At 44.5% G+C, this 21,527-nt stretch overlaps 1 protein-coding gene across 9 annotated transcripts in view; it reads left to right on the plus strand.

Annotated features, from left to right (window-relative positions):
- Positions 1-8,839: 8,839 nt before the first annotated feature.
- Positions 8,840-21,527, plus strand: part of Nrf1 (nuclear respiratory factor 1) — a 107,711-nt gene continuing 95,023 nt past the window's right edge. For 8 of the 9 annotated variants that reach the window (XM_038318573.2, XM_038318577.2, XM_038318574.2 and 5 more), the window contains exon 1: positions 8,840-8,955. The gene's annotated coding sequence lies outside the window, so the exon portion shown is untranslated. The remainder of the gene's footprint in view (positions 8,956-21,527) is intronic. The other variant, XM_038318571.1, reaches the window with a different exon arrangement.

The raw sequence follows: 21,527 nt of genomic DNA on the forward strand, positions 1-21,527 counted from the left end.
CCTTTAATCCCAGCACTCGGGAGGCAGAGGCAGGCGGATCTCTGTGAGTTCGAGACCAGCCTGGTCTACAAGAGCTAGTTCCAGGACAGGCTCCAAAGCCACAGAGAAACCCTGTCTCGAAAAACCAAAAAAAAAAAAAAAAGAATAAAGAGAGAAAGAAAGAATAAAGAGAGAAAGAGGAGAGAGAGAAAAAGAAAGAGAAAGAGAGAGAAAGAGAGAAAGAGAGAGAGAGAAAGAGAGAAAGAAAGAAAAAAGAAAGAAAGAAAGAGCCCATCAGAAAGTTTGTCCACTTAAAGAGCTTTTCCTAAAAAAATCCTATGCACCCCTTATAATATATATATATCATATATATATATATATATAGTGACATGATTTATTGGATACTTTCATCCTTGGTTGTAGCTTATTGTACTTAACTGCATTTCTAATTATTTTCTACTTTCTTGTCCCCCCCAATCAACTGCCAAATTATATTAATCATATATTGTTTTTTTTTTTTTACAATGTTTCTATTCTCAGTGCTAATTAGTTTAGACTTTCAGCCATCTGCCTGGATTGGCCCAATGGCCTCCTATATGCCCTGACCTTAGCACCTTCTTAGATTTACGCTGCTCTGTTTGGTTCATCCCATGTTCTGTTCTGATTGCATCATTTCCTAGCTTAGTAATCACCGCGTTTGCCAGACATCGTGGTGTACGCCTTTAACCCCATCAGCACTCGGGAGGCAGGCAGAGGCAGGTGAATTTCTGTGAGTCTGAGGCCAGCCTGGGCTACATAGTGAGTTCCAGGACAGCCAGAGTCATATAGCAAACCCTGTCTCAAAACCTCCATCTCCAACCCAAGTCATCATCATCACATTTTTCTGATTGCCTCATGAATGGCTGTCCTCCAAGCCACGCAACTGCCATCTTGAGGAGGTCAGCTGCGCCTTCCCTTGCAAACAGATTGTTCCAATTTAGCTTGTTGACTGTCTGCATCCCCTCAGGGAGGGTTGGGGAGAGTGCAAGACCCTCATCTTAGAGTCCATTTGCTCACTATCACCTGTGTAGGCAACTCTGCCTTAGTTTTAAGTGGCCTTAGGGAAAGGCCTGGGCTGACTGGGGGGTGGGGCTCTATTTACAAGCTGTGGGAAAGTCCTCTTCCCTGCTGGCTAAAGACTTCCGGGCTGCAGGTGGTGGTGGTGGTGGTGGTGGTGGTGGTGGTGGTGGTGCACGCCTTTAATCCCAGCACTCAGGAGGCAGAGGCAGGCGGATCTCTGTGAGTTCGAGGTCAGCCTGGTCTACAAGAGCTAGTTCCAGGACAGGCTCCAAAAGCTACAGAGAAACCCTGTCTCAAAAAGCTAAAAAGAAAAAAGAAAAAAAAAGACTTCCTGGCCTTTAGGGGAGGGATACCCACACCCCACACCCTTATAGGTTGCCCCTTACCTGTGCTCTGTAAGAAAGCCCAATGAACTCACGTGCTCACCAAAGCTGTGGTGGAATTGTGCTTGCGTTTGTTGCTGGGCTCTTGGGAGGAGGAGTAGTAGACTCTGCTTCCATCTTCGCCCTGGGAAGGAATTTAGCAACATGCCTGCATACAGACTCTCTGTTCTTTTTTCTCACTCTTCCTTCCTGCCTTGGGTACTTAGGGCACACTGGAGTCTGATGATTCTGGGGGATCCTTGCCTGAGAGATGGAACTTCACTACTTTACTTTGAGGTACTCAACACTGCCCCCAGGTTCAGCTCAGATTTTTTTCTTTTGGGGGTGGGGGTGTGGACTTGTTTAGAGACAGGGTTTCTGGCTGCTCTGAAACTCACTCTGTAGACCAAGCTCAACTCCAACTCACTGAGATCGGCATGCCTCTGCCTCCTGAGTGCTGGGATTCGAGGTGTGTGCCACCACCATCCAGTTGATTGCTAACTGATATGGGATGTTCTTGTCCTTCTGTATATGTGCTGCTTTTATTGGTTTGGGCCAATGGCTTAGCAGAATAAAGCCAGGCAGGAAATCAGAACAGAGAGAAAGAGGAGGGGACATGGTGGGGGGGACAGAGTCAAGGGGACGCCATGTAGCTGCTGAAAGAGGACACAGTGAAACCTTACCTGGTAGGCCACAGCCTCGTGCCAACACAGCATAACAGAAATGGGTTAATTTAAGAGATAAGAGTTAGCCAGAAATAGGCCCAAGCTATTGGCCAAATTGTGTTGTAATCAATATAGTTTCTATGTGTTTATTCGTGTCTTGGCTTCCGGGAATGAACAAGGAGTCTCTGCCTACAGCTAACTTTCTTAGGAAGTCTTCCCAAACACCACTATGAGAAGCTCAGGCACAGTGAGCCTCGCAAGCCGCCCAGTGTACAAGAAGGTGGAAGACGCTTCCCTAAGACTCGGCCCTGCGCTCACAACTTCTGAAAGCAGGTGGTTCCTTAAATTTGTGCCAGCTGTAAGGGCAAGATGGCACAGTGCTTGGGGGCACTTGCTGCTGGCTCTTCCAGACCACCCAAGTTTGGTTCCCAGCACCTATGTCAGATGGTTCGCAACCATCTAGAACTCAAGCTGCAGAGGAGCTGACACCTCTGGCCTCCTCACATACTTGTGCTTACTTGCACAAACCCGCGTACAAACACACATTTACACATGATTGAAGATAATACAAATAAATCTTTCAAATGATTTGGTTCTGTCCATGCCTTGCTCGTGTCTCCCCAGTCCGAGCCTTGCCCCAGGCCTCCTCTAAACCCCGAGAGTTTGGTTGGCACTCCAACGCGTGTGCTGATTGTATCTCTGCCGTGACTTTTGGAGGACAAAGTAGATCTGTAGCCCTCTACTAAGCTCCTCCATGGAGGCACCCCTGGTTCTTGCCGGATCCTTGGCGCCTCACCGGGTACATCACCCAGTTTTGAGTATAAAACTGCACTGGAAGTGCCTGTCCATTAGAAACCCTATTGGAATGCTTTCAGCAAAAGGGTAATTACGAGGGGTCACCCAGGAAGCCCATAGGCAGGGGTCCCACAGCTTAGGAAGGAGACAGCAGGAGTCTTGAAGTCTTGAGTGCTTGTTGCTCTGCTCTTCATCTTGACCAATACTTAAGGTGCAAAAGCTGACGTTGAGGTGCAACCTGTCGTGCCAGGCCCGTCACATCACATCCACAGTCAGGAAACACATAGCAAATTGCTGGTGTTCATCTGGTTTTCTCCGTTTTATTTGGTCCAAGTACCTATGTAGCCCACGGGACGGTGCTGTCAACCTCCAGGCTGTGTCAGTCTCCCCCAGTTAACCCCTCTGGAGACACCCCCACAACATGCCCAGAAAGGTATCTCCTACAGATTCTAAAGTCCAGTCAAGTGGACAACGAAGATTAACCAACGCACCAGGGAACCCCCTCTCCCCATCCCTCTCCATGCATTTGCCTCCCTCTTGATACGGAGAGACTTCCTGTTTCTCAGTTATTTTGGTAGAAAATGGCCTCTGGCTGCAGCTCCCAGGCCAGCTAAGATGTAACTCAAGTATAGAAATAGAGAAAGGGAAGGAGAAAGGAGGGAGAAGGAGGGGAAGGGAGAGGGAAGAGGGGGGAAGATGGAGAGAGACTGTTTGAACTTTTTCAATTCCGTTTTCAAAATCTCCATGGAAGGATCTGATTGGCTACTTTGAATAAGGAACCTATTTTTGGACCAGCCGTCTGTGATCAGAAGGCAATGAAGGAAGGAAGAGGACAATCCTGGGTGCCCTGGTAGGTGTTCATGACCTCTGCATAGCTTCATCATGAATGTGATTCAACTCTCAGTTCCTAGTCTCTGTGTCTTAGCCAAACACTCAAAAGTCCGGGGACAGAAAACACACGCTGACACACTTCTGGTTAAGAGACCACCGGAATGGGAACCAGGGAGAGGAAGGTTTTATAGTATAGGAAAGATAATTGGGGTGTTCCATGCATGAGGACGGTTTCCCGAGCTGGCAGACAGCTGGTGAGTCATGCCTAAAGGTGACTGTTACTGAGTAGTTGCTGAATAAATTGATGGAATGATCTCATTTTTTTTTTTCTAGACAGGGTTTCTTTTGTGTAGCCCTGGCTGTGTGGAACTCACTATGTAGATTAGGCTGGCTTCAAATTCACAGAGTTCCGCCTGCCTCTGCCTCCCCAGTGCTGGGATTAAAGGCTTGCACCACCACCGCCCACTGTGATCTCCTTTTAAAGGGGGCAATTGTTCAACACTATTAGCTAAGTATTAGGGAGCGATTGGAAAGCATACTCCACTATAGTGATATAGGAAACTTCTCAGCTTCTCTCAAATTCTTCCTTCTGCCCTTTGCTTGATTATCTTCCCGATTATCTTCCCAGTTCTACTCCAAGCTGCTTGCTGTGCCAGGGTAATTTCCCCGAAGCAGCAGGCTTCCCTTTTTTATTACCAGCCATCCTTCAATCTGTCTGAAATCTGACAGATCCTCTCCCTTCACAGGCTCCCTTCAGGTGAGGGTCAAGGACACTTTCAGGCCCAACTCTGACCTTCAGTACCTTGACTCACCTCTGCCCTCTGCCCTCTGCCCTCATAGCCTTTCAGGAGTCTCATCAGTCACCAAGTGACTGGATTTTCTTTTGTTTACACTGGCCCTTTTCATTTTGTTTCTGTTAGCTATCTCCCCCCTAATCCCCACCAGTGAGTAATTTCAGGGCATCTTTCAGTGGCTGAGAGGAAGACAGTATGGAAAAGATATTCTTAGACACCTAGGAATACTGCTGTTCTGTTTACCAGCCACCTCTACTCAGGAAAGTCCTTGGGAACAATGATACAATCAAAGAGAAACTTAATAATTAACTGAACATTTGCCCCCTCCCCCCCAGCCACGATGCAAAATAGGCTAGACGCTGGTCATTTCTGTCTGTTCCCCACCCCCACCCCATCAATGCCCAACAGGAGTCTTTTCTTTTTTTAAGTTTTATTTATTATGTATACAGTGTGCTGTCTGCCTGTAGGCCCGAAGAGGGCACCAGATCTCATTACTGTGAGTCACCATATCGTTGGTGGGAATTGAACTCAGGACCTTCGGAGTAGTCAGTGCTCTTAGCCTCAAAGCCATCTCTCCAGCCCTGTTTTGGTTTTCAATACAGCATTTCTCAGTGTAGCCCTCTATGTAGACCGTGCTGGCCTCAAACTCACAGATCCATGTTTCAGTCCTGCTGGGATTAAAGTGAGTGCTTTTTAAAAGATAACTTTTATTTATTTACCTTTTTGTGTGCATTGATGTTTTGCCTGCAGGTATGTCTGTGTGAGCGCATTGGGTCCCCTGGAACTGGAGTTACTGACCCTTGCAATATGCCATGTGGGTGCTGGGAACTGAAGCCAGGTCCTTTGGAAGAACAGTCAGTGTTTTTAACCGCTGAGCCACCTCTCCAGCTCTCTCAAACAGCAGTCTAAGAAGTTTACTTCTTAGCAAGACAGAGTCACACCAAACCGAGGAACTGGTTTAGACAGGATTGTAATTGGTAGCCTCTGTCCAAGGCTGGAGTTGTCCAAGCCTGTGTTGCCCTAGGATTTGGTGACCATGTGTGTGCACATGTACTGCATGACCTGGCTAGACTGCCTCTTCCAACGCCAGAGGTAGCCCTTGTCACCTCTCAGGCTGTGCGAAATAATAAGAAGGCTAACTTTCAATCTTGTAAATGTTCTACCTGGGAAACTGAAACTTACTTTATAGTCTCCCAAGTTGAGCAAGATTTTCTTTCTGTTTGGGGGACAGGTTGGGAAGGGCGGGTAAAATTTGCTCACAGTCTTCCTGAGTCATGAGAAGTAGAGAGACATGAGTGTCCTGCTGAATTCATGTTTGATCCCCAGTGAAGCTGCACTGTTACCATCTTAGCCCTTGCTCAACATTGACAAAAGCTGTCTGTGCCGCTAAGTTAAGCATTAGTGCTCACAGAGGCCATTAGGATCACCTGCCTTAAAAGAAACGGTTGTGTTTGTGTGAAGGTGTGCACAGCATGACAGGCACACAGAGGTCAGAGGACAACTCTCAGGTGGAGATTCTCTCCTTCCACAGCGAGACTAGAAAAGAACGCCAAACATAGTCATCGATGAGGTCAGTCAGATCTAACCAGGAGGGTAAGGTATCTGGGTGGAGGCTTCCAGAATTTCATTGATAACCCAATCAATAAGCTCAGGAGAAAGGCAAGAGGAACCAGAACTGAGTGTGTAGGGCAGTCTGAGAACCTGTTGACACAGGATTTGCATACAAAGGACTTGATGTGTTTTACTGTGCTGACAGAATACTCTGATGTATCTTAGCCAAAAATATCTGGCTATGTGGCAGCCTTGGCCTGCCAAGACATGAATCCCCATTCTCTTGCGAAGGTCAGCCAGGTTGGTCTGGGGCAGTAATTTCAATTTGTTTGGGATGCTGAATGTCATTAACTCTTTTTTTGTTGTTGTTTTTGTTTTTTGAGGCAGAGTTTCTCTGTAGCTTTGGAGCCTGTCCTGGAACTAGCTCTTGTAGACCAGGCATTAAATCTTAAGGATGTACAGAATTAATGTAAGGATGATGAAGTCAAAGCCATATATAACAGTTATCCCATTATACAAACCTTGGTAATAAATAGTGTCTAATTGCTATTTTAATATTTGTAAAATTAGAAAATTTATAGTAGAAAAATCTGTCAAAATTTCACAAAAGCCTAAGTTAATGCCCTCTGATATTATCTTTCTTTTATGGAATGTTGGCCATGGCCCGCTAAATTTCTCTTGTGCCTTGTGAGCGGCTCTGAGTTGCCATCTAAAAGCTCTGGTGACAATAAAGAGTGCATCTCTGAGGACAGGCTCAGAACTGGTTCCATCTCTTACCGTCTGATTTTGGGCAAATAACATCTACATATTCTGGTTTCTTTATCTGTCAAATGTACTTATGTGGGCTGCCTCTGAGAAGGAAATGAGAAGGGGAATAAAGTGTGGGCTGGGGATGTTGCTCAGCTGTTAAGACTGCTTGTCTCACATGCAAAAAGTCCTGGGTTTGGTCCCCAGCACACATTAACCAGGCATGGTAGCACAAGCCTGGAATCCCAGCAACCGGTGGGGGCAGAAGGCTTAGAGGTTGAACAGCATTCTCAGCTATACAATGGAGGCTAGCCTGGGCTACTTGAGGCCCAGGATAAATAAACGGAGAAGTGGGGGGGGGGGAAGTCCTGGGTCTAATGAGGAAAGGGCAAAGCACTAGTCTTAGGGAATGAGGGATGAAGGAAATGTTGCGACTAAAAGACTAACAGTTATTTTGATGAATTTTTCTAGCACATTGAGAAGACGGAAGAGAAAAACGTTCTGAGCAAGAGGAACAGTGTTTGCAAAAACTGCAAAATGTCAGAATTCTTAGGCTGATATGACCCAAGGCTTCCCAGGTCTACAATCTGAGAGAGACGTGGCAGATGAGGTCATCAAAGTCCTTAAACCCACCTTCAAAAATTTTAGACATTAGCCTAGAAGTAATGGGATCTAATTAAACATCCCAAGCAGGGAACTTGATTTGGATGATTTGCAAAAGAAACAAACAAACAAACAAACAAAAAGGTCTTCAAGCTGAAGCATTCAGAATGGACTAGATAGAGGGGGCAAGTCTAGTGACAGGGAGATCATGAGGCATGAGGTGTCTAAGTGCAGCCTGAACCAAAGTAAGAAATGACAGGCAGCAACAGTTTGAAGGATTTCATTGGATGTTCGGGCACAAGGGTACATGTCTTTGATTACGGTACCTGGATGGCAAGCACAGGCAAAATCTCGGAGCTGGAGACCAGCCTGGCCTTTATGTCGAGTTTCAGGTCATCCAGGGCTACATAGTTGAGACCCTGTCTCAAAAATAAAATAGAAAAGATTGCACGGGTATGTAAAGTTGAGGTAAAGGAGTAGAGTAGGAATTGTTCCCACAGCGATGGGTGGTATCTTCGATGCTGTTTTAGAAGGCAAGGAAAAAAAGACATTCAATTTTTGAAGAAAACGTTAGTAAAAACGAATGCTTCCTTATTTGTTAAGCTGTTTTCTGACACCCTCTGGGACATTTTAAAATTATCTAGGGTGCATAAAAATTTCCAGGAAGTGTTAAAAATGCAGGCTCTCGGGGTAACAGCTGAGATTCTAGGTGATTCTGATGGTGACTCCTGATGACACAAAAAACCAATCCAAACCCTCATGTCTCCAACCTCATTTGTTAGGCATGCAACTGAAGTCCCTAAGGCTTCAAGTAAAGCTCCCCACCCCCAAAAAAAAAGAAAGAAAGAAAAGAAAAAGCAAGGGCAAGAACTTAATTTTTTATTTTTTCTTAAAAAGGGCCTTGGTTTGCTAACAGGTGCACTTCGGAGCCCCCACAACAGCATCCAGTACAGAAGGGGTTCCTCAGAAATGTTCATCTAATAAGGAGAGAATAAATTACCATATTGCTTTGTACTGAACTTTTTCGCTGAACGGTCTGGTTAGGGCTTTGAAAGAGAGAAGGAAGTCTCATTTCAGAGAGGGGGTTGAGGCTGCGACCCAGGCCGCGCGGAGGAAAATATGGGGGAGCCCCTTTGGAGCGGTGGTCCCAGTTCCCCGCGCCGGGGACTGAGCGGAGTCCCCTTCGGATTAGCAACCATTTTGGGCCGCATGAGACTCTCGGCCGCCGCGTCCCCGGTTCGCCCATGCGGACGCCTCCCGGTCCCAGCTAAGGCTGCACAGCGGCACGAGAGGCCGACGAGGCGGCCGGGGGCTGCGACGGCACCGTCGAGAGCCCCCTCCCCGGGGTCGCCAGAGCCGCGCCGGCCTCGCCATCATGGCGGTCTCCGGGCGGGGAAGCTGAGCCGTGCGTCGCGTGCGTGCCTCCTCCCTCCCCTCCCCCTCCTCGGCGGCGGCGGCGGCGGCAGAGGCGGCAGCGCTCGCCATTGCCGCTGGTGGCAGGAGGCTGCGAGGAGCCGGCGCGGTCGCAGTCTCCACGGCGCAGGCCCACGGTAGCGCAGCCGCTCTGAGGTGAGTGCCCTACCGCGCAATCTCCAGCTATTTCAGCCCCGGCGCAGCCGCAACACGCCGCCCGCCCGCCGGCCGGCCGGCCCGCCCCGCAGCCGGCACCCTGCCGCCCCCGGCTCGGGGCCTGGGCCCCCGCCGGATTCGGCCTGCCTGGGGCGGGGGACCCGGGCCCGGCCCAGCCAAACCGCCACCCCGAGGATGCGCAGGCCGCACTAGGCCCCAGGCGTCCTGGCGGGCTCGAGAGGGAGGCGGCTGCCCTCCCGAGAGCCCCAGGGTTCCGGCCTCCCCTGCCGCTTCGGGTTCTCCGGGCCGCGGCCTTCTCCGCGCCGTGGAACCCCGGGGCCTGGCCTTCCCCCACGGGCTCTGGAGCGGGCGGCCCGGGAGAGCGCGCCGGGCCCGGGAGCGGGAGGTGGGTGGGCAGCGCGGGACCGGAGCGGCCGCTCGGCTCTCGCCCCCTCGGCTCTTCCCGGGTCTCGTCCGCCGGCGGCGCGGCGCGGCCGGTCGGGCGGGGCGCGGGAGTGGCTGTCTCTGGCGGGAGAAGGAGGCTGGTGGCTCGGCCGGGCGACCTCCGAAGCTTCCCTCCCGCCGGGGTGGCGTGGGCTGCTTCCCCAGGTGGACTGGGGGGCGCTGAATATGGCGCGCTGCCCACCTTCTTGCAAGTTGGGATGAGGCGCCTAGGCGGCAGTTCGGGGAGGAGGGCGCAAAGTCCTTTTGTACGCAGAAATAAGGAGCGACATTGTGTTTTCCTCCACGGCGGAGATGCCCACCGAGGGGTCTGGGTTCTTCCCGGGCCCGGCGTGGTGGTCCCCGGGGTAGGGGAGCGGGGAGGTGGCTCACCCCTCGGAAAGAACGGAACCTTTGCCTCGGTTAAAACGGGGTCTGGGATGGGGATGTTCTTGGGCTTGATCCTGTCCCGTATCCCAGGCTTTCGTGGATTCAGGGGTTTGCCATTGCGTGTTTTGTAGTGATGATGTCCACTGCGTTTCTCACCTGTTGTGTCATTGCTGCTGGTCTCAAACTTGGTACGGTGCACCTGACTGCCCACCAGAACTTGAGATTGTTAAATTATCTTAATGTTGTTAGGGCTTCAAAGGCTATCCGCTCTGACCAGTTGGAGGAGCTGTTAACAGTTCATCCCATCTTCCCAGCCATTAAAATATCGTGTACTAATTGTTTACGTTAGAGTTGGTATCGGTTGGGCCGAATTCTTTTCCCTAGGCAGAGCAAAAAAAAAAAATCACATTTTACTGAGTGTTTAAGCGGTGTTTTGGGGTGAAAGTTAGCGGGAGTGAACCTGTCAGTTGGGACAGTGCTCTGGAGGAGAGTGGGAACGCTTTTGTCCTCTGGGAGGAGTGGTCCTTTTCCTAGTCTTCAGCCATTCCTCTTAAATTCTTTTCTCTTTGGTCTTAAACACTAAGTTATTGGATTGTTCCTCACTCAAGGGAAGAGAAGAGAACATTGGAGAAACTTTTTTATAGGTGTGTTGGTTTTGCTTTTTTTTTTTTTTATTCAGTTGTGTCCTAACTTCTTAACATTGTTTGAAAGTTCTTGACCAGTTACCCTATAAGGTTAGTAAAAATATGGTTAGTTATGAGCACGAAAGGAAATATATAGTCATACTGTGTATTTACTTTTAATTTGGGTGCTGAATTGTGTGTAGATTTTGGGGGGGCTTTTTTTTTCTTCCTCTATTTTTTGTTCTATGCTTGGGAATCTAACCCAGGGCATTGGACGTGCAAAGAACCAGTTGCTGCTAACCTACACTGGCAGCCTTGTTTTGTTTTGTTTTGTTTTTCTTTTTCCTGATAGGAGTTAGATTGTTTTTTTCAGTTGGGTACTTGATCCAAACAAAAATAAAACAATCAGATTATGAGTCTTTCAGCCCACCTTATTTAAAGTCTCTTGACTTCATTATAATCTCAAACTCAACGTGCAGAAGGGAAAATGGCTTTCTGCCTAGTAGTAAGTGATTCATATTCTCTTTAGCCAAGACTAGCCAACTGAAGCTAGGTGTTTTCACAAAAAATATTGTTAAAAGAACCTACAGAATTATAAAGAAATTTTAGATTTCCCTCGATATTCATATATATATATGTCGGTGGAATCCAAGGTTGTGTGGCTTTTTTTTTTTTTTTAAATTAAGGCACAATTACACACCCGTTGCTAATTTACTTAGGGAGGTGAAGGCCGCTTAAATAAATGCATGAATTGTTATTGCTGGTATATTGCAGGTTTAACCAGACCCCTGGGTTGTCTGTTCAAAGCATTTTATGTGAAACAACCACAAACAGGTGACTTTTAAGGGAAAATTAAGGTTCTTGTGGCTTAGAATTACATTTTTATATCTTGGTTATATATAGCATAGTCTTGGTCATCCTGGAACTTGTTGTAGAGACCAGGCCTCTAAGGATCTGCCTGTCTCTGCCTCAGGAGTGGATTAAAGGCTTGCACCACCATGCCCAGCTGACAGTTCTTTATTTTTGCAATAAGACATTTCAGTAAATGTTTGTTGGAATAATAGTGATGATGAACAACAGGTTTTTTTTTTTTTTTTTTTGGTTTTTCGAGACAGGGTTTCACTGTAGTTTTAGAGCCTGTCCTGGAACTAGCTCTTGAGCTCTTGTAGACCAGGCTGGCCTCGAACTCACAGAGATCCGCCTGCCTCTGCCTCCCAAGTGCTGGGATTAAAGGCGTGCGCCACCACTGCCCGGCTGAACAACAGTTATTGAAGTTGGATATTGTTTCGGGACAAAAAAATCAGCATAAAAAGGCCTGTTGATTTATTTTTTGGGGGGTAGGAGAGATAATCTGTCAGTCTTAGGACACTCTCCAGGAAGTTAACCTGTCAGCCTCTGTCAGGTTCTTGGACAAGTGCAGTGCACCATGCTGAAACACACTTGCTCATCCTCTCAAAGTTGGAGGCTGAGGGGGACTCTGTGTTGCCCCGTCTCTCCAGAAAATGAGATATTTTACTCAATTACTCTGGGACTGTGTATAATGCTCATCGACACACATACATACTTGCATACACGCACTTGTGTGTACACATATATATTTTGAAAATCAGTCTCCCAAACACCAGACTATAGTCTTGTGAAAGACATTTAAGGAAATGCTGTTACAGAATGTTAGTTATTTGTATTTCTTTTTTTTTTTTTTTTTTTTTTTTTTTTTGGTTTTCGAGACGGTTTCTCTGTGGCTTTGGAGCCTGTCATGGAACTAGCTCTGTAGACCAGACTAGCCTCGAACTCACAGAGATCCGCCTGCCTCTGCCTCCTGAGTGCTGGGATTAAAGGCGTGCACCACCATCGCCCGGCCTTATTTGTACTTTTTTGAGTTCATTAGAACATGGGAGCATTTTTTAAGCCCAAGCTTCCCAGAAAATTTTCCACTATCCCTTAGTAAACTAGCAGCAGCTAAAAAGGCACGTTTATAAGTTTCTTTCAGAAATACCCTGGGCTTGGTGGTATAGATCAGTGGTAGAAGGAGTGCTTAACTTGAGCAGGGCATTGGGTTCAATCTCTAGCACTAGAAGAGCTGCTTAGACTAAGTCTAGTGGGTTGTGTGTGTGTGTCTAGTGTATTATGTCTCATAGTTTCTTATTAAAATTATATATATATATATATATGTTCAGTCTGTGTATATGTCTGTGCATGCCTTGTGCAGGGGAAGCCAGAAGAGGGCATCACATCCCCTGGAGCTGGATTTGTGGCAGTTATGAGCCGTCATGTGGAACCAAACTTGGGTCCTTGAGAATGGCAGTACATACTCTTTAACCGCTGAGTCACCTCTTCAGACCTCTGTTTTTATTTTTTGATTATGTGTCTGTGTGCTTAATGTATCTGTGTTTATATATGAGAATGTACATGTGAGTACAATTTGCCCGTGGAGTCTAAAAGGGCATCATCTCCTGGAGCTGGAGTTACAGTTGGTAGTGACCTACCCAGCAAGAGCGCTGTGGTCCTCTGGAAGAGCAGGCAGTGCTCTTAACCACTGAGCCATCTCCAGCCTGTTACTTTGTTTTGTTTTAAAGATAAGAATTTGTGTATCCTTGACTGGCCTAGAACTTGTGTAGCTAAAAGTTGACATTGAATTTTTAATCCTTCTGCTACCACCTTCCAAATGCTGGGATTAAAGGTGTGTGCTTTTCTGTATGGTAGGCAAGCACTTTAAACATTTGAACTACATCCTAGCCATTGGTTAATACTTGTCCATTATTATCTAAGGTGAACAGGCTGAAGAGAAATAGGAATTGAAACAAACAAATTACAGGCATTTTCAGATCACAGCTACACTAAACTGTTGGAAACTTTTAATCTTGGAACAACAGAAATGTTTTGAAGTTACTTTAATGTTATGTGGTGAAAATTTGGAAAGTGACTTTGTTTTTTGACTGCTCAAGGAAAGTAAATTATTTGTATGTGTGTGTGTGTGTGTGTGTGTGTGTGTCTTGGATTATTACCCTCCCCCATACAGTTGAGAATTAGGTTAATGTGTTTCAGCCTCTCCCTAATTTACTTGTTATCAAGACATCAGAGGCTTCATTATGTGGTCCGTATGCCCAAGCTGTATGCATATATGTTAAGACCATTTTTTAAAGCGCCTGGTTTTACTGTTGGCAGTTGGAAGCTTTTTGGAACTTAAGAGAGTGCTGCTGCTGCTGCTCTTGAATGTTAATGTCAGGCTGGCAGCTAAGCTACAGAGACCAAGAGGAAGTGAAGAAATGTCTCTGAAACATTGCTGAAAGCTGTTAAGCAGTGGACTAGAAATGGGGAGCAGGAAACTCAGAGCTGCATTCTTGTTTTATGTTTAAAAGAGAGTGAAGCACATCCCCCATTGAAAATTAAACTCAAGTGTGGCCTCACTTGAGAGTTTTGCTATTGTCAAACTAAATTAAAGACAGTCTGTATTTTAGACCCATTCGAGGTACAGAGTCACAAACCTCGGGCCTTATCCAGGACGGGAAAGATGAGCTCAACTCTTCTACAACTTGTAGAAACTAAAATAGGGTAAAGAAAGTGGTATGGGAATAGGGAGGAGTTTGTTTAGAGGAGGGACCATGACACAGGGAAAACAGAAATTAGGTAACATTTTATGTGTATTAAATAAAGTTTGAGAAGGACTGAGAGGCTAGAGGGAGGCTACAATAGCAGTTTGACCTGAGAAATAGCGAGTGGATTTTACTTGTACTTGAAGAATATAGAAAACGAAATTTCCACTTGGAAATTTGAGTGGGGAAGTTTGGGAAGTTGGTAATTGGCACTCATGAGTAGAGATGGATTTCTGTAGGCAGTCCGGGGCCATACGGGAGTTTCAGCAGAGCGGATGTTCTGGTTTTAACCTTGTGTTGCTGGTGCTGAGAGTGCCCTGCATCTCTTCAGACACAAATTGATCTTGAGCTTTGAAGATTTATGATATTAGTATGCTAATTATATTCTATAAAGTTTTTAGTTCTGAAGTTCAGGGATGTATTGTAACTGTAACTCTTTGAGTCTTGAAATGACATGCAAAATTTTGTGTGTCTAATCCCTATTTCTGAGAAGGTCCCAGTCTTACTTTTAGAAGATTCTTGGGGACTCTTGACACACAAAAGTCAAGGGCCTTTTCAGTAATGTTAATGATGAAATCCAGTGATGGTTGTGTTGGCCAGTTGGCTGAAATAAGTTCCAGGGAGGGACTTTGAGTGGGTCTCTTAAGTGAGGAGATCTGCTCTGAGGTACTTCTTAGAGATGGAGTGGGGACACTTGATGGAGAAAACCAGAGCAAACAAAGCTAGGGGAGTTGCAGAGATTTGCCAGCTCCTTGCAGGTTTTGTTTGTTTTGTTTTGTTTTTTTTTCTAGACAGGGTTTCTCTATAGCTTTTAAACCTGTACTGGAACTCAGAGATCTGATTGCCTATGCCTCCCAAGTGCTGGGGTTAAAGGTATAAGCTACCACCACCTAGTTTAGCTGACATTGTTTATAGGCTGTCCAGAAATATTGGTAAATATAGGAATGATGGATAGATAAATTTTGGGTAATCTTATACAGAAAATTTGTGTTGATTACTTTTGAAACATAATTATACTTATTTGGGGCTGTAGTTGTATTGACTTAAATGTAAACAATATACAATATTCCAGTCAGAGTAGTTAGCTCATTCAACATCAAAAACATTTCTTTATGTTGTAAATACTCAAAATCCTCTTTCCTACCTATTATGGTTGCTGTACTATGTGGTAGAACATAGGAACTTCAGCCTAGTTGTATTTTTGTGCCTGTTAGCCAACCTTTGTGTATCCTTTTTGCTACTCCCTTCCCTCTGGCAACCACTCTGCTTCTTACCTCTTCACATGTGGTATTTATCTTCCTGTGCCTGGCTTTTTTCACTTGTTATAACAGGTCATGCATGCTGCTCTAAAGTAGATTATTGTATGTGCTAATCTACAAGAATCCAAACTGAAGAAAGTGTTTTGTAGGTTCCTTAGGGCCCCTTTCTTTTTTCATTTGTTTTTTTGTCTTTAAGTAGATGGGAAATAAAAGTCTTAGTGATCAACTTCCTATATAAAAAAGCCCACGTATCACAGTAGGTGAACCACCACTGATCCAGCATCTCGGATGGCCTACAGTGGACTTCAGGTACTAAATATAAGGAAGAAGTGGTTCTAGTCTATCGCTAATTGTGTGACGGCTGAAAATTTACCTTTCTTTAATTCTTGGTTTTATAAAATTTCTTCTAAATAAAAGTTACTTCTAAAATAAATTGAGTCTGGCATGTTAATAACTATATACTGAATGTAAACATACATGTAATATGAATTCACTATAGAAAAGTAAAAGAAACATAACCCTACCATGTAAAGAACACTTTAATATATTTGATTTTAATTTTTATAATTATTATTTGTGGGGGGTTTAATTCAAGTCCTCAGACTTGGTGATAGGGCCTTTACCCACTGAGCAATTACCAGCTCAGTAAATAGGATTCCAGATCATTCCTAAGCATGCATGTAAACACAGTACTTATATCACTGTATTTGACAGAGAATAATATCGTGTATACTGACCTAGATCATCTTCAGTGTATTTGACATCACCAATTTATTTTTTTTCTGAAACTTTTATTTTCTTTTTGAGGCAGGATCTCTCTATGTAGTCCTGGATGTCTTAGAACTCGGAGATCCTTGAGTTGCTGCCTCCAGTGTGCTGGGATTAAAGGCACCACTATACCAGACTTCCTGAAATACTCCTTCTCTCCCTCCCTCCCTTTCTTTTTTCTATTTTTCCCCTCTTTTTTGAGACAGGGTTTCCCTATGTAACAGCCCTAAGTATCCTGGATCCCAATTTGAAGACTAGGCTGGCCTTGAACTCCCAGAGATCACAGGCCTTTGCCTTTCCCTCTGCTGGGTTAAAGATGTGCACCAGCACACCTAGTTCTCAGATACTCTTACTGGGACAGCAGCAAATGCTTTCGTTTAGTGGGAAATGTGTGTGTATTCTTTTCAGTGCTGTTTGTCTGCTCTCTGGTAAAAGGGTGGCTTGGAGTCAGGGTCAAGGTCTTTCCAGGAGGGCTCAGTGAAACTGCTTCCACTAACCTCAGTTTCTCTTCTGCATTGTCTTATATTGTCTACTGCCATCAAACCTGTTATCATACCTAGCATACAAGACACAAGCGGTTCAGCAGCACATCTAACAAGAGGTACGGTAAAATACAACTTAAAGGGTTTTTTTGGTGATACATTGTAAAGACTTAAAGGTGGGTGGCATTTGTGGGACGGGAGAAGAGTTGCTCTTGCTTAGTAGGTGATGAGTGCTGCCCCTTGGTGGACACTGTTGAATAAATGGTGTGCACTTAGACTAGGCTAAATTTATGAAAAGAATTTCTTCAATAAGTTATTTATTGCCACTTTTTAAACTTTTTTACTCTTGGAACACTAGCATAAAACATGCATTAAGCTGGATGTAGTGTGCATGCTAAAATCCCAGCACTCAGGCAGAGGCAGGAGAATTGATGCAGGCTTGAAGTAAACTGATCTGTGTAATGAGTTAAGGCTGATACCTAGTGGGACACTTTCCACAACACTGCCCATACATTGAACATGCAGTATTGTAGATCTTTTTTGGGAGGGTGGTGCTTCAAGACAGGGTTTCACTGTGTAGTCGTGGACGTCCTGGAACTCAATTTGTAGACTGTGGTGGCCTTGAACTCAGATCTGCCAGCCTTCCTCTGCCTCCCAACTGCTGGGCTTTAAGGTGTGAGCCACCACTGCTTGGCTAGTGTTTTATATCTTTATTCCATTCATCTATTTTCAAATTTTAAAAATGTTTAAGAGTTTATTTTTTGTTTAAAACCCACATAAGCTGGGCATGGTGGCATAATCTTGTCTATATTCTGTAGCAACTTTAGTAGGATTGGAAGGTCAAGGTCAATCTGGCTACACAGGGAGTCCAAGACCAATGTGGGCTATATGAGATTCTACCTAAATAAATTTCACTCAGCATATTTTAGTCTAGACCTGCACAGGGCTGTGGTAACATCACTATCGTCTACCTCTGCCTTCTGTCCCACTAAGTCCAGGGGTTGTCGTCTGTAATGACAGTGCTGCCGAGCTGCCTTCTGGATCAAGGACCTCACAGGCACTGAGATCTGTTTCCTCAGAAAGTGTGCACAGTGGCTTACTTACCTTTTTATTATATTCATTCATTCTTTCTTTTTTTTTGCTGTTGGTAAGCAGAAAATATACCATGAACATTTACTCAAGTATTAAAAATCTTTTGGCTTTAGGATTACAAGGCATATAATTGTAAAATTACATGCATGGATACACGTGGTTAAGAAAAGTCTAGAAAATGAAGGTTTTGGGTAAAACTCCTGGGGAGATGATAGAGCCAAGAGCTGAAGGTAGAAGAAACAGAATGAGTTTTGTATCCATCCTCAGTTTGTTGGGAATATGATTATGTCTGTGAAGTTAGATAAGATCCAGAGCTAGACTTTGAAGGCACATGCCTGTAATTCCAGCATACATGGAGGCAAGCTCGAGTGAGTGTCTTCTCAAAATGAGAGTGTGTGATAGTGGCACTTTTTAATACTAGCACTTGGGAGGCAGAGGCTGACAGATCTCTCGGGAGTTCAAGGCCAGCCTGGTCTACAAAGCAAGTTCCAGGATAACATGGGCTACACAGAGAAACCCTGCCTTGAAAAACAAAACAAAAAAGTTTTCCATTTTTCTTTGAGCATATTCAGTGACAGTCTAACTTTTGCCTGTCAGAAGTTCAGCTACTCTTTGAGACCTTGAGGTGGCTAGAAATATAAATTCAGGCTTGGAATGGTAAAACCACCTGACAGGCAAGCCCAATGATCAATGTTTAATTTCCAGGGCCCACATAAGAAAAGTTGTATGCTATGGTGTGCATCTGTAATCTTGGTACTTCTACCAAACATGTTCCTGTCCAGACGCTCAACAAAAATACTTTTTAAAAAAGATGTATTTATGGGTGCATACTTGAATGTATGTTTGTATTCCAGAAGAGGGCATCAATCCCATTATAGACAGTTATGAGCCACTGTGTGGTTGTTGGGTATTGAATTCAGGACCTCTGGAAGAGCAGCCAGTGCCTCTCCACCCCCATATACAAATATATCAACATATACATGCATATGTGTGTGTGTTTTTCAAGACGGTACAAAATTATTAATCTTTTTTAAATGATGTATTTTTCACTTTATGTGTATTGATATTTTGCCTACATGTATATCTGTGTGAGGGCATTGGATCCCCTGGAGGTAGAGTTACAGGCATTGTAAGATGCCATGTGGGTGCTGGAAGTTGAACCCAGGTACTCTGGAAGAATAGCCAGTGCTCTTAACTGCTGAGGCATATCTCCAGCTCCACAAAAATATTTTAAAAGAAAATATAATTTTAACTGAAATTGCACCTTGGAACTTTTTTCTGTGGATCTTCTGTTCTCTAGGGTTTCCAAAAACAAGTCTAACTTACAGTTCATTACAATAGTGTCTCCATTCTAGTTCAGATATCCTATGTCCTGTAACCTTCCTGGGAAGAAAAGCAGGTAGTTAGAAAAGTTGGGAAGGAAGGGCTGTAGTACTCTGAGGACTGTCATCAAATTGATAAAAGCTTAGTGCTTTGAAAGAAATGTATCTCTTAGCTCCAGAGAGATGAGTGAGTGGGTAAAGTGATCGTGGCACGAGCTTAGGAGCAAAAGTTGGGGTACTCTGCTCATCTAGCAGCTGGGCAGGAGGTAAATTGGCTAGTGAGACTAGTTGGAACTGACCGGCTCTGGGTGTGTCAGTGAAGTGGAGCGCCATTGAGGAAGACACCTGGCATCAACTGGACTGTCACATGCATGTACCCATCATGCATGCATATCTGGACCTACACTTGCAATTACATACATACCACACAGACAAATTATTGAGCATTGTAAAAAGTTTTTGTTTAATGTGGGTTGTATTTTTGATATTTGCCATGTTAAATACTAAAATGGATATTTCAAAAATATTAATTTAAAACTACAAATAGTAAGCATACAGCATGTTGAAATATTTTTCTATTTCTTTGGTTTAAAGTATAAAGATATCTCTCTACCAGATCACACACACCACAAATTGGGTATTTAAGAGCCTTTTTAGGTGCTTGTGGATATTATTTTCTTAGTTATTAAACCCAAACTGTATAACATTAGCTTTTTGAACATGAGGTATAAAGTAGAATACAAACTCATTTAAAATCTATGGATTGTCAGACACTTTGGATGCATGTTTGCTGTGACAGCCTGACTGTTGTCCCGCTGCCTACATTTCCTAGGCTCATGTGATGCCTCTGTGTCCCTCTTGCTGGACCTGTCACCAAGCCTAGCCAGAATGGGTCTTTCAACTCAAGAATGATCTTGTGGTATCTGACAAGAGAAATTTGGAAAATAGTTTACTGAGTTATGCAGATCTTGTAAATATTGACACAAGCATTTATTAATAACTCCATTATTTAATTAGAAAAGACTTTTAAGTAATGAAAAGTTATCAAGCTTACTGGAGCAGATAGAAAAATTTTCCAAAATTCTGACTATCACTTGTATATCTGACACTTCAAGTGATACAGGTTCACTTTAAGTTGTTGAGAAAAATCCTGTGCAGGACTTAATGTTATATAGTTTGTTGGCCATTTTATCAAAGAAAAGTGATAATTGGGAGAAAAATATTACTAATTTAGTTTGCAACTCAAACCATGCCTCGCCATGCTTTGGTGACCTGTGACTGCTGTCAAAAGGATAGAAATACTTGGTGTATACTTTGCATTTGTTGAGCGGAAGCATGAAAGGTGTTGGAACTAGTAGTATTTGGAACCAAGTAGAGTGGTTCACACCTGTTGTGTGTGTTAACCCAGTACTCAGGAGGGTAAGATAGTAGGATTATCATGAGCTCAAGGCCTACATAGTGGGGACTACATACATCAGGGACTGTTTCAAAAACCCAAAGAAAGATGGTGTGTTGACATTTAATCCCAGCACTCAGGAGGCAATGGCAGATTATCTGTGAGTTCAAGGCCAGCCTTGTCTGCATTTTAAGTTCCAGATCTGCCAGGGCTACATAGTGGAACCCTATTCCCCCAAACTCTCATCAAGTGCATGCTTAAATTAAACACACCTCTTCCTCCTTACTGTGAGCAGATGAGAATGAAGATCACAATGGCTACTGGTCAGTCCACTGCGGCACTGCTGCGTTGAGTTGTTCTGTTGGTGCCCCACCATTGCTCCTACATCTTGAATGTTAATTTAAACAGTGGTGGGGGGGGGGCATGTTGGGCATCTTAGTTGCCATGCAAGTTTTTTTTTTAAGATTTATTTATTATGTATAGTGTTCTGCCTGCGTGCCAAAAGAGGGCACCAGATTTCATTTAGATAGTTGTGGGTGCTGAGAAGTGATCTCAGAACCTCTGGAAGAGCAGCCAGTGCTCTTAACCCCTGAGCCATCTCTCCAGCCCCATGGAAGTAGTTTTAACACCATTGATTTCTTGAAAGAGTCTCCCGTTCCATGGTCACTTACAGACTAATCCTGAACTTTATGCACAGAAAATATGGTTCGGACATTAATGGACTCGATATTTAAACAGGACAAAGCTCACTGTGGGTAACCTTATGTCCATCCAGGCAGGCTGATTGGAGAGCGGAGTTTCTGCTGCTGCTGGGGCAGCAGTGTGAGCAAGTGGAGTGTAGATTGTGTGTCTCCACACCTCTGACCATGACAAGTGCAGTTGGATAAGTTTTCACTGCCAACTTTTCAAGCCTTGCTAAGGTTCTTAATGGTTCTATTTTTTGTCTAATTTGGTAAGGTGGGGTGCCCCTTGTAAATGGAGGCTACTTTTTTGTTTTCCAGTGCCAGATGTAGCTATAAATATTCTCCATCCTGCTGGTCCCCCTGGATTCTGCAGCCACTTACGAAATAAACATTTTGAGGATTAACATTAATTACTCTTTGGCCTACTCATAGGCTCAGGCACATTCCTAGCTAGCTCTTACATCTAAAATTAACCCATTTCTATTATTTTATATTTTACCACAAGGCTCGTGGTTTGTTACCT

This window comes from Arvicola amphibius, chromosome 2, assembly GCF_903992535.2.
Source record: "Arvicola amphibius chromosome 2, mArvAmp1.2, whole genome shotgun sequence".
Lineage (NCBI taxonomy): Eukaryota > Metazoa > Chordata > Mammalia > Rodentia > Cricetidae > Arvicola > Arvicola amphibius.